The sequence below is a fragment of the Grus americana genome, chromosome 14 (assembly GCF_028858705.1).
Source record: "Grus americana isolate bGruAme1 chromosome 14, bGruAme1.mat, whole genome shotgun sequence".
NCBI classification, from domain to species: domain Eukaryota; kingdom Metazoa; phylum Chordata; class Aves; order Gruiformes; family Gruidae; genus Grus; species Grus americana.
This window is the reverse complement of record NC_072865.1, coordinates 13,176,563-13,190,335: the sequence shown is the minus strand read 5'-3', so window position 1 is coordinate 13,190,335 and position 13,773 is coordinate 13,176,563. Positions and strand designations below refer to the sequence as shown.

The 13,773-nt window shown below is 45.2% G+C and overlaps 1 long non-coding RNA gene across 2 annotated transcripts in view; it reads right to left on the bottom strand.

Moving 5' to 3' along the window:
• Positions 1-13,773, bottom strand: part of LOC129212878 (uncharacterized) — a 38,192-nt gene that overhangs the window by 12,752 nt on the left and 11,667 nt on the right. Inside the window, exon 4 of one of the 2 annotated variants that reach the window (XR_008579309.1) lies at positions 7,763-7,896. The exons of the other annotated variant lie outside the window; for it this stretch is intronic. This is a non-coding gene — a long non-coding RNA (uncharacterized LOC129212878). Of the gene's footprint in view, positions 1-7,762; positions 7,897-13,773 lie in introns of those variants that run through there. 2 annotated transcript variants of the gene reach the window in all.

Below are 13,773 nucleotides of genomic sequence, written 5' to 3'. Positions count from 1 at the left end.
TCTGGATGCTGAGAATGCTTCCATGCATTATGTAGCCAGTGAGGCACTGCTATAAACTATAAACCTAATGTAAATTTAATATGCAGTCATTATGCAAATCAGTATTCTGCGAGCTGGGCAGAGACAGAGGGGTCGTCGCCATTCCCCATTTTTTTCAGGAAACACTAAGAGCAGGTCAGAGTTTAGTATCCAACATTGCTAAATCCAACCTCTTTCATTCCTCATTTCAGCAGATTTAATAACGTACTTCCATAGGAAAAAAAATGCAGACTATACTTCCTAGCAGCAAGACAGTAAGAAAGAATTGAATATTATTTGGTATGAGTTGTAAATTGAGTTCATCATAAAGCACTTAGGAGTGGGTTTTGCTCGCAGTATTAGATTTGGGAAATGGCATATGGCATATCAAGTGATTAAGGCTCTAAACTGTACATTTAAGGCCTGCACTTAATGAAGTTCTTGAGAGTTTTGCAATTAATGGGAGAATTGGGCGTTTCATAATCTATTTAAGTGGAATATATCATGCACCATGATCATCTCCACAGGAAACAAGCTGTCCAGGCATTGGCGTCCCCTTGGAGCCCAGAAGCCCTGTGAAAGGCGATGGGCACCGTCCCCTCCTGCCCATGCAGGCAGAGCAGGGGGCAATGGGGCGCAGGCAGACGGACATCTGCACAGATGGCCAAGCACTCTGAGTGACGCAGCATGATCTCCCCAGTGCCCACCTTCTGCAGCCTGACAGCCACCCAGCACCGTTGTTTGCTTTATACAAAGAGCCTTTATCATTTTGGTTTTGTGCGCTTTTCAAAAATTGGTGCGAACGACTTCATCCTGGGAGCTCCGCTCTTGCACAGTCGTGTCCTGCTCTCTTTCTTTTCACGGACAACTTATAAATTCCTGAAAATAAGGAATTTTAATGGGAGTGCTGATTCAGCCTGAACTTTGCTGTACCAGCACAGAGTGCATTGAAAGGATAAAATAAAAGGACTTTACAAACTCCAGCTCTGTGTGCCTGATGATTTTCTCTAGGGAACAACCTGGCAAGTTATCTGACAATACCCATCCAGAGAAGCTTTTGGTTTGCCTGTGTGCTATGCATGCCAATGAGGTCTGGAATAAACAATCCATGCAGCAAAGTGGTGTATTATTTATGCATCGTCACATCCATCTATACAGAAAATTGGCCCTAAATTAAAAAAGCAGGTATCAATATTGCCTACGTGCTGGCTCCCAGGGAGAAGCTTGAGGGAAGAAGGCAAAATTTCAGTAATAAGGGCTCTTTTCCTTCTATCGATGTAAACAAACAGCCTGTGCCACTGGAGCAATGTTTATGTTAGCAAATACCCTGAGGTGTTTCACAGAAATCAATCTGTGGAGAAAAATTGCCTAAGATAATAAAAATTCAGCAACTCCCCAACTGAAGCCCAGGCCGTGATACATGTTTGGGGCTGGGGGTGAAGGGTGAGGAGAGCAATGGGTCAACTCTTTCAATTTTTTGGAGCACAGCTCATGAAGCCATATCCTCCGAGCCCTGAATATTATGCCGGTTACAGCTTGGTTCGATCAAATTCAAGGACAGGAGAAATTGCAGGAGGAAAAGCAAGTGGAATTGGCTGCGAGCTGCAGGAATACGTGTTTAGAGAAAACTTCTGCAGTGGAGTGAACTGGGAGGAGACCACTCGTACAGAAACCAAATGACTTGGTAGGTAATTTTCCATCCTCCTCCTGTGGTTACTTATTCTCGTTGCAGCACAGCCAGGCCAGGCATGGTAACCTGGAAAGAAATGTCATCCTTAGCTCTGTCACCTCAAGGAGCTTCGTGCCCTGCAGTGACTGTGATATAGAGGACAGAATTATGGATTCACTGTAAAACCAAGCAGGGTAAAACTGTGCTTCACTGTCAGGCCAGGCAGTGGATGAAGGAAGGAGCTGTCTGTGATGATGGTAATTTGTGTGGCTATTCTGCACGTTGGCCAGGGGGTCTAGTAAAAACAAGTGAAAGAGTCAGCTATCCTTAATTTGAACAAGCAGAAAAATCCAAGTTTTGCTCTGATTTTCATATAAAGCTCCCAGCATTCCCACAGCAGTGACATACCGCCCTTACTCATGCCACCTCCTTTTCCGTCCATCCGTCCCCCCGCTACTGAGCATGCAGGGCTACAAGCATGCTGGCTTCTGGGGTACAGGACTGGTCTCTGATCACTCAAACACAAATCAAACACAAATCTCTGTATTTTCCTTTATCTGCTCCTCAACTTTCCTCTCCGCCTCAAAAATCACAGCAAAGCCAAACCTCCACTGTGCAGAAACACTGGGGAGTTCACGAATGGTTATGAATAACTCTGAGACCACTCTGACCTGGAGCCGCTATAGGGTCCCCATGCTTCATGATGCTCATGTCGCTAGACAGAGCCGTGAAAACCCTGACACTCCATCCCCCAAGTCCAAACACCCCTGAAATCCCACAGATCCTTTAAACATTGATCTTACCACTAGTGATGTCCATGAAACTTCCTGGGCGGGTGGTCTATATAAAGTTCAGGTGAGGTATTCCCTTGGGTCTGATGTAATGAAGCCTTGAGCCACTCTGTACAGCTGGAAAGAGTCAGAAGGGAGCAGGGTGGTATGAAACAGAACTGTAGAGACAAAGTCTCCTCTGACCAAGAGGTGACGGTGCCTCTGGAGAGCCAGCTCAGATGATTGCTTCAGCTTTTCCTTGGTCATTCAACACTTCCAACTCTGTAAATCTCAGGTTTCCTGATCACACATGTCCTTATGAGGTTCTCGGTGATAACAAAGGGCAAGGCTGGTGCTGCTTGCAGCGGTGTCAGAAATCCCATGAGAACTCATTGCCCTCTTGCCAGGCCCCTCATATTACCAAACCTGGGCAGAAACCAAATATATTGGGGGGGCAGGGGAAAGGCGTTGGGTTAAGGACGAATGATCAAAACTTTCTTTTCAAACCTCAAACTTGTTTTTTTGACCAATTATGAATGAAGATTGAAGTTGGCTTTTGTTCTATTGATTGATAAAGGGAATGATGGGTGAAACTCATAGTGGAAAGGACGTGAGATTTTTACAGAGGTGCTCAGATATGATTGATTCATATCACAGGGATTTAGAAGGCTAAAGAAAATCCATAGAAAGGATAGGGAAGGTTTTTCAGATCTCAGAGACCATCAAGGCCAAAAATGCACTACTGCTTTTGGAACGTGAAAACCCCACACACTGCAAGGAGCCTCTGGATGCCAGCATTGTTAGCTGAACTACTCTGACTATAGGTTTTAGATTTTCCTTTGCACTACCTGTCCCTCATTATTTCATCATCCTTTTCACTATAACTTAAGAAAAACAAGAAACAGGAGACTCACAACTTACAGTCCTGCCACTCACTGCGCTTTGTAGCATCTTCTGAGTATATTTATTTAGAAAGAAAGAAAAAGAGACTTTTGATAGTCAGGAAAATCTAGAAAACACAGTCCCTGCAGTTACACAGTCCCGGTCCTTAGGCCAGGTTTGTGCCAAGGACTGAGCAGTTCCTGGCAGTCTATCATCAATCACATCCAGATCCCAACCAGATCCAGTTTTAAATTTAGATGTCCCACAGGCTTACCACTTTTTCTTATGTGAGTGCCTTTAACTTTTGACATTGTATATATCTCAGGAAATCAGAGTTTTCTTTGGGTAGTCATTTCCCCAGCACCCTGCTAGACTTGTACCCATGTACAAGGAACTGGTCCAGCAACACCCACACCGCAGCACCGCAGCGCAGAGTTTAGCCCCCCCACTGTCTGTGGATTGGCCATGGCAGGGCTGTGCCACGGCTGCCTTTTCTTTTGATAATTTTTTTATAGCCAGCCAAGTTTTACAATCACTTTGATTTTCTGCAAGTCTGGTATTTGGCCAGTCTCCCTGTGCCCTCTGAAGGTATGTGTTGCCCCAGGCAACTTTGGAAAGCAAAAAAGCAAAAGTGTTTCAAAACACGTTTCTCTAGGACTGGGCAGTTCAAAAGCTATTTGTCCCTAAAATGCAGTAATTAAACCCAATTTACAGCTCGGTGCAATTCTTGGATGGGTGAGATTAGCTGGCTGGGTCTTGCCCTAGCTATTAGGCTGTAAGATGAAACTATGTCCTGGGCGAGCTGAGCAATGACATTTGTGTCTGCAGGAATCACTTCTAGTAGTGACTCCCGAGTTCACCTTGGCTGAGACGCACAGGAAGCTGCCACAGATAACCCTTCCCCACTGATTTGTGAGATGGCTCAATGCTGCCGCCACTGAGGAGCCCAAAGCGTTTCACCGGTTTTGCTAAGGGGACCCCTTGGCCGACAGGCAATACCACAGGAATTTGCTCACTATTTTTGATCCTCTCTCCAAAGGCAGCTCCCCTCAGATGATTTCTAACTTTGCTGACTTTCTTTAAACTACATCCCTCAGCATGAATAAAAAAAGCACTGACAAATGAGTGTGATCAAGCTAACTAGTCCAGCAAATGCCTGAGAATATGTTGATTTCCTTAGTCTCTAATAACATTTAAACCTAAGAGGGTTTCATCCTTTTCAGCACATTTAGACTGTATTTCTTTTCCCATTACTTTGGCTAAGATACAAGGTGGATGATATTCAATTTGGGTGATAAGGAACCAGAAGGGGGTTGTTTTTCTGCTCCTGGCAGTCTGGCAACCACTGCAGCCCCGCTGGGAGAGCTCTCCTCTTCCCGCATCCCTGGAGAACTGCCCACGACATGGAGCCTCCGGCAGGCTCTGCTCTCCCATTCCCAACCCCGCAGCACTGCACAAGCCTTTGGGGAGGGGGCACGGCCCCTTCGCAGGTAGGCAGCACGCCTGAAAAGGAATCACAGCAATGCTCAAAATCTCCTAGAGGATCTGGGGAGGGTCGGCACCTGCATAGGTCCTGGGGGCTGCACCCCTCCCCGTACCCCAGGGATGCCCATCAGCCTGCCCACGTGCTTCCAGCAGTTGCCAGCCTCCCCCAGCAGCTCAGGATCTTTCACTCCAGTACTTACTTGCAATATCTACCAGCTCTCACTATTTAAAGCAATCGGAGATTTACATCAGGAGACTTTAAATATAGAAGTAATTTTGTGTAAACTCTTGCCTTTATTGCAGCCCAGAAAGGAGAAGGGAGGGAAAAGCCTTTCTTTTTTTAAACTTGGCAGGAAACAAGCAGTTAAATAAGTGAATACTATAAAATGAAAATCTTAAAGTGATTACAAATATGAAAGGAGTGAATACCAAATTGAAACAGCCGTTTAATCAAGATAAAGTACAGAAATCCAGCAATTGGCCTCCTTCCATGATCCTGTAGCGCTGTGCAAAGGAGGCAGCTTACTGTAGCATTACCAATATCTCAGTTGCTCTACTGCTGATACCCCAAAGTCTTCCACCCTTTGCAGCTTTTCACATGCAAAATGCCTTCTTTTATGGATCACCCTTGATGTAAAGTGGCTTTAATTATTCAAGAACTGAAATAAAGATGAAAAAGCAATTGCATTTTAATTGCTCTAATAATGGCAGGAAGCTGCACTGTGACTTAAATACTGAAAGGTGACGATTAAGATGCCTTTCCTTCAAATACAGCTTCTTTGTGTTTTGTGCCAGTCTTACGCCCTCTCTCACCCCATAACCAGTCACACCAGTGTACACCAGGTTTATTCTTACATTCCTGAGATGGTTTGGTCTGTTAGACAGTGATATCTACAAATTGGAATTTTTTACCATAAGCAATTTTCAGGTTGAGGGATTTTCTTGTAATATACCAATACCAGACTTCTCAGCTTGAGATACTGACCCCAAACATCTACAGACTGGGCAATAACGGCCCTTTGGAGATGGGTGCCAGCAGTGGGAGGTTGCAGCAATGATGTCATATGGTGGGGAAATCAAGTTGTTGTTTAAGGGGCAGCTCTGGCTGCCTGACAGTATGGCTCTGGTGGCCCCTGCCAGGGAGAACCTTGACCGGTTTTCCTTGTTATGTGCAATTAGCACACAAACCCCCCAGGATTTTGGAATAGGAGGGAAGGGCATTAAAAAGGATTTGTTTTCTCTTTGCTGTACTTTATGTGTCCGCTATGCTATAGCGTGGGGGGGGGGGAACAAATCCCGACAGCCAGCTGCAGTGGTGGGAAACAACCTCACCAGGCAGCCCTGGGCAAGGAAGCTTCAAGACCTGACCTAGGCTGACATTAACAGCACTTTGCAAATTAGTGTGAAGGCTATTGCTCGATACCTATGTATCACCTCTGAAGGTCTTGGTTATCACAAAGATGGTTTTTCCTTCTGCACGAGGAAGTTTTCTCCTTTTGTTGCCATCTCTGTCACAACAGGAGCTTTAATTCCTCACACCAGCTCCCTACCAGAAACCAGAGTGCTCTCTCCTGCACACAATTCCTCCTGTGACTACACCACCCGGCACTATCAAGTCAGACAGAATAAGCTCAGGAGAAGAAAAGATGCAGGCGGAATATAGAGTGAGGCTATTGACTTGGCGTGCCAGACACGGGCTGGAGTCGACTCCAGATGTGAGCTGAACAATAACGAAAAGCTTACACGTTATCACCTTTTAAAGTACATGGAGGGATGTCCAAACAATTGCTTTCAGTGAATGATTTCAGGCAGTCATTAGCCTCATACAGAGAGAATAACACACATAAATACACAGGCAAGTCTATTGTGCACAGAAAAAAGTTATCAAAACAATTTTAAAGAAACAATCTAATATATGGGGGGAAATGAACTTCACTTTCTCTCCCCTCTCCCTCTCACTATTCCTCTCCTTCTCCCCTTTCTTTCAATGCTTATGATGCTCAGTACGAGTTCAGTACTGATGGAGATTATGCAGCATTTTCATAAGCAGTCCAAGAAGAAGCCTTGAGGTTATAAAGATGTTATTATTGGGGTAGCTTATTTTTGCTGGAAGAATCATTAATTCAAATTGTAAATCAAAATGGAAGCAAATTCCTCTATTTATTAATTAAATAATTGCTCATTTAAATCAAAGTGAAAATATACCAGATACTGGCTATGCCTCAGCAGGCCCCTGCTCTGTGAGTATTAGACTACTGCAGGTTGGACAGACCCCGTTCCCAGCAGGAATGACACGAGAAGGAAGGGAACTGTACGTCACAGTACATCCTTTCTGGTCCCTCCGGGTGTCCAGCAGACTTATGGCCCTGGCGGTGCTGCTACCTGGACAGGCTGCGCCGACCCCTCGGTGCAAAACTGCAAGGTGAGGAACAGCACAAAAGGCTTCTACGGGATGAGATGAAGCTTATTGAGAAAAGATTTTGCTAAGTTAAAAGCAAGAGTAAAGTAAATATTATAGACATTCTTCAGCCCTGTGTAATGGGAATACTGCCATAGTTAAGGCTGAATTGCAATTTGCATTCAAAAGTAGGAAGAAATTACTCTAGTTCGCATTTCAATGAATGAAATTCATCTAATGAATTAGCATATGTTGCTGTGAGACAATTTCCCGTTTCAGAGGAAGCCAAATTTTGTGCACAAGGCTTTAAAAATAAAAAATATTTTCTGTTTTTTTGCAGCAATACTCTCAAATGTTCCTTCCATAAAACATTGCCTCCTCCCTGCACATCACTGGGGAGTCCTGCCCAGGGGAACCCCCAAATTCCTGTTGCAACATGGAAATTTTGTGCAGTCGCTTACCTTCTTTCCAAGCAGGGGAAAGACTGATGAAGCTGTTCAAGCGTCTGTCAACAGGAATGTGCCGTTGCCCTGAGGAAGGGGGGTGGTGTGGGGCCAGGTCAGGCTGAGAAGGGGCAGCAGCTGTGCAGGCAGAGCTGAAGCCCACCATGAACAGAGGGGCTGATCACCACATCTGAAATGCCACCATGCTTCTCTCCAGGAAGCCTGATGCCCCTGCAAGGCAGCGAAGCTTTATGCATAAAGCATCCTGTAACGCTGTTTATCACTGGCTGTACCTCCAAACTCCTCGGTAAGGAGCCAGCCAGCACAGCACCTTGGCAGCATGGGATGCTGCAAGCTGCTACACGCTGCGAGGACCCACAGCCGGTCCCCTCCCTCCTACCCTGCTGCAGCTTCATGCTCTGCTCCTTGCAGGATACTTTTGGGACACTTGGTAGAGTTTCAATCTCACGATTAATTGGACACATCAGACCTGAATATAGCACTCAATAAACCAGAAGGAAATAGGGGAGATGGTGCCAATGGTCAAATGATCTGGAAAACCCAACCCATGCATGTGCTCCTACGTCAAATTTAGCACCCCCACAAGAAACATCTCTGCCACCAATGTAAAGATGCTTTGAGCACAGGCACAATTGCCTCCCTCTGCATGCAGCTTAGACCCTATGGCTGGCCAGACCCGCTCTGCTGGGCTGTGAGGATAAAGGTAAAACTCACCCGTGAAACACTTCAGAGCCCCTGAAGTATTTTTCATAACACCCTTAAATGACAAATCACCTGTAGTAATTGCAACATTTTCAGGGTCACCTCAAAAGAGGGTGCTGCCATGATCCAACACAGCTGTAAAACTGAGCTTAGCCTCACAAAAGCAAGCTTTCTCACAAGGTACTTGTGCTTCCTGCTCCTCCTTCAAACACAAATAAAATAAATACCTTATTGTTAGCATTAAAAATTCAGCACCTATATTGTTTAAGCCATCAAACCTATTATGAACAAAGTGCTTACATATTTTAAAGTAATGAACCAAGCACAGCATCTAACAGTGAGGCCATTGCATTGTTCTTGGCAAGTGCAGTAGAAGGATGAAATTATATTTGTGACAAGGGACATCACTCGATTTGAGTATCAGCTCAATTAAACAGAAAATAGCGAATGCATCAGCTCTACACCACCTCCGATGGCATGCTGAGGAAAGTGTTTGGTAGGGTCAGTAGGTAAGAACTGAGCAGAATAATTCTCCTCATTGCTGCCTTCATGGGAAGTTCCAAAGTAATATGCATTTACAGGGAAATTTAACTGAGTCTATGGAGATTTATTCCATGAGAATTTTCCTTTCTTCCATGGTAGTTGTTTGGGTTTTCTTTTCAGTTTCAGATTATGAAAATGATTATTCAGAGGGGAAAATAGCATCGTACAGATGCCACTGTGCAAACAGTAACTTTCGGAGGAGTAAAACATTATCATCAGAGAGCATGGCAATTTGATTTACAAGTGAGCAGACAGCAAGAGAATAAAGACTAGCTCTCACGGGGTGAAGCCACCTGTAGCGCTGACGTGGGCTGGTTGTGCAGCCACTCCAGAGCCTCCTGCTGTGCTCACCAGCTTGTGTGCAGTCTCTGCCATTTGCAGAGGACACAGTGCTCTCTAGCAGGTTAACCACGGCAGATAGGAAGCTAGCCCCAATTTCCCCTTGGCTAAAGCTTCCTTGAGGCTATACAAAGCCTACTCTGCTAAAGGATAGTTCAAAGCGCTGTATGTTACACTAATACTCCCTAAATTCAGCTCAACCATTTTAAGAAAAGTTTATGTCTCTTTCTAGAGCCCTCTGCACCTCATCAGGTTTCCACTTCTAAGGCAGAGACCCTTCAAAACCCTGTTCCAGTCTCAGCCTCTGCTTGTGACTTGCCTCCACACCTCGCACGCACTAGCCTAAGGCTGTAATATAATCAGTCCACAGACAATTTCAGTAAAGACATAGGGGAGAACACTTTTACAGAAAGCATCATCAAACTGTCAGTGGCCTCATTAAGCAGAGGGCACCTCAGTCCCCAGACACACAGGGAGCAGCACGTGGGCCATTAGCAAAGCCAGGGCTGCCCAGGACACGGTGCCGGCTGCTGCGGGGCTCACGGCAGGATAAGCCTCACTGCCCTGGCAAAGGAAGAGGCAGAGAGCAGGGAGGCTAATTAGTTCATACTTTTAATTAATTTACCATTCCTAATAGATGATACAGACAGAGTCCTGAAGCTTTGCTTATTGACAGGGTAAATTTATTACATGTCAAACGGGCAGCGTATGCTTTCCCAACTAGCTGTGCCCATGTGTGTACAGACTGAGTTCCCATGAGCTGGGTCTAACCGAGAGACGGTATTTTGGTCCCCAAGGCTCATCCTCTTCTTTTCAGACTGATCATTAATCTGGTCTCAGACAGGCTCCTCTGTGCTGGACTGTGATGTGCTGTGTGCGCGCACACTTTGCCTGTGTGCACACACTGCTGGGGTTTCTTGTTATTGCTGGAAACAGTCATGTTTGAGTCTGCCACTTTTTCTTCTTTTCTGCTCCCCCTTCGGCAAAAGAGGGAAGGAGTTGTTCACTGCCTGCGGTGAGAGTGGGCAGAGCTGCTGGCAGGGCAGGAGCTGATTTCAAGTTCCTCCCAGATCCTGACAGCAGCCTTTCGTGCACCGGGCTGCCAACACCAGTGCTGCTCCTGCCACAGTCAGACACAGCTCCACTGTTTCTGCCCTGATTGCCCATCCTCCCAAAGCACAGGAGTTGCTTCGTTTAAAGCATGAGAGACATCTCACCAAACATAAAGAGATGGACATGGATTTGGAATTAATCTTCTGGACAAATGTCTGCAGGACCACATTTCTGCTCCAGTCTGCACAGCCTCAGGAGGCAGGCTCTGATACCCCCTAAGCTGTCACACCCCCATCAGACTTGTGGCACAAACCAGCAGTGTTTAGTCCCGCAAATTAGAAGCTCACCACATTAAAATGTCTGCCACGCTTCCCGGCAGCTGAGGTATTGTGGTTGCTTACAGGTGAGCCAGTGGTATGCTGGATCTGTAGTTTAGCACTAGAGAGCTGCCCCTTCACAGCACTGAGAGAGGATAGAAATCCAATGTTCGACTTAAGAATGGTATTTCTGTTTCTTCCTTGCTGTGTGAGGGGAAAGGGGAGAGAAAGAAGAGGTGAGAGACTCAGACCTGAATGTTTCCAACAATAATTAATAGCAAATCTGGGCGGCACACACGGAGAGCTCCGTGGCATCCATGCAGAGGAGCTTGTTTGAGCCAGAAAGCTGGCCTCTGAGACTGTTGAATCAGCTGGGAATATTGATGTGATTAACAATGATTTGATTTGGAAATCAATGTGAAGGAGATTGTTTGCTTGCTTTGTCCAATTTAGCCCATGAAATACTGGCTTCAATACAGGGAAAAATTCAGCCGAAGCAGGAAGGGGATTTTGAGGAGGGGTGGAATGGGGTGTGTTTGTTATTTTGTCAGACATCCGTCTGGATTCTAGCTGGTGAAAACTTGAGCATTCAATCAAATGTTTTATGTGTGTCTATAATAATCCGAACAAAGGAACAGCTGACAGCTCATGATCATTTAAAGATAGACCAATTTCTATTTAGCAATCTTGTGACTGCATTTTCTGTATCTACGTGCAAGGCTTCCTAATCATTATGTGGGTTTTGTTGCAGTTTGGCTGCAAATGAAACGCTGTGAATTTACAGGAAACCCAACACAAACACTAAGTCTTTAAGAGGAATATTAAGAAGCCATTCTCTTGGGTCGCAGAGCAAAGAGGCTGCATATGCACATCTATTAAAGGTTGCCAGGTATAAGTTGTTGTGCTTATATTCTAACCCTAGGAGGAATGATAATTCATCACAGATAATTTGTATTAGAAAGGAGAGAAGCATTTTTTTAAATGTTAGTCACATTAAATTCTTTTCCACTTTAGCTTCAGGGAGCTGCTTCTGCCAATAACTCCTGGGAGCATTGCAAGAACCCCTGAGTGAAATTTTTGTGGTATGGGCTGGGAAGGCAACTAGTAAGTAACTGATAAATGGTCTCTCCTAACATTAATATGTTTTTTGAAATACGTGAAAATCTCAGTGATGAACTCCCAGACCCCATATGAGGGTCTTATTCCGCCACATTAATTTTGCAAGTAGCCACTTGCTCCACAGAAACCACTATAAAAAAATCAACACAAAGAAGAGCAATAAATGACACACCAGAACTGAAAGCTTGTCACCTTAGTATTGCCCTTGGGAAATTTATCCTCCTCAAAAGCAGCAGCTTTGTCAGTTATGATGTAATTATTTCATCACTCACTGTGGGAAACTGAGTTTTTTTCCCCCTCGCCATCCAACAGGTTACTCAGATTCCCATGAAACACTTGGTCTTTCCACTTAGTTACCCTGGAGCTGCAAGCCTCTTCCTGGCTTGAGTCAAAATTAGATGCCCAACACCCAGTCAATTAAGAGCAAGGAAAGTTGATGAATTACGACAGCGAGACAGCCCTGCCTTCTGTGCAGGTCCTTCCCACAGCCCGCGGTCGGCACAGGCTGAGAGGATTGCGGGACATGGGCTGTGCCAGGCAGCTCTGCTACTGCAGACAGAGCTGGCTGCCGATTCCCTCCCTCCCTGCCAGCCTCCCAGGCAGCACCTCTTTTGGGGCACAAATGGAGGTGTGGGGGCTGTTTGCTTTGCTGCTGGAGGCTGTGTGAGTTCTGCTGCGCAGAGAGCTGAGAACTGGCTTACTCAACTGCACAGAAAGGAGCAGGACTGCCTAAATGGCTTATTGGAGTCACCGATATCTTGGATACCCTCTGTTGAGACTGCTCACAGACATCCCTGGTTACATGCCCTTGCCATCCTTAGGACCAGCTTCTCCATAGTAGCTGTTCTCCTAAAAGACTAAAACTTCAACCTCCTCTGAAAGTCCTCACCTTTCTGATCCAGTCCTTGACCTGCTAGGAACAAATTACCCCCTTTTGACACAGGAAAGCTCATCTGCAATGTTACCACCACAATTTTGGCATGTCCGTATAGATCTGGACTCCTTTGACCGAAGAGTCCCACCAGCTGACCATACCTCAGTGCCCTTAAGCAGTGGGACTGCTGCAGCTCTGCCTTCTGTGCCAGGACACATTTCCCCTTCAAACTGCTGAGGAGAGTTGAAATAGCTACAGACCAAAGGAGTTGCCAAAATATCAGCTTATAGAAGATGCTCTGCTGCTTAGAACAGATTAACACATTTTACATACAAAAGCACTGAATGGAATCATTGAGTTACTCTATATTTGGACACTGGGCAATACCAATGTAATCCAAAGAGAAGTAGGAGAACAATCTTGCAGTGGAAAATGCCATCAGCAGTGAGGCTGAGCCCAGACTGCAGCAGTTAGCAAGTTAAAATGATTACAGCAGTTTGGGCTGTGATCGCCTTAGACCTTAGAGGTTTTTCACTAACCTTTCTCTGCAACTAAATTCTCCACACAGTAGACAATTCAAGTAGTGATTCAATTCACTGCAGTCTCCTCCGTGAGTCATTACTGAAGCAACTCTTAAACAAAGGTTAAACACTTTAAACAAATGTCTTTACCTTTCAAGATGGGATGCAAACCCCAGTTGGTCACAACTAGACACTCAGACAAAAGGGACTTACATTCTCACAGGTGAGATCTGTCTACGTCCACTGATGCATTTTTATTCAGCAATTCAATGCTATCCTTCAGTCTCTTTGTGCAGCTATTCAGTGAGGCTCGTTATCTCTCTGTCGTATATTTGTAATATTTATTCACAGAAAAAAGACCTAGATGATTTGGATGGCAGCCACAGCTTTTCAGATCCAAAAAATACCCCTACCATTAAAATTATTAACTATTTGGAGTAGTTCTGCAGTACTGGCAGCACAAGGGAGTAGTTCTGCAGTACTGGCAGCAGAGGAGACTGTTCTCTCTCTTGTGCATGAGGAAGGAGCATTTTTTGGTGTTTCTGTGCATTGTGGAAAGGCATTCTACCCACGGGAGCACAGTGCCAGGTGAATTGTTTCTCTTTCTGTAATACGTTCT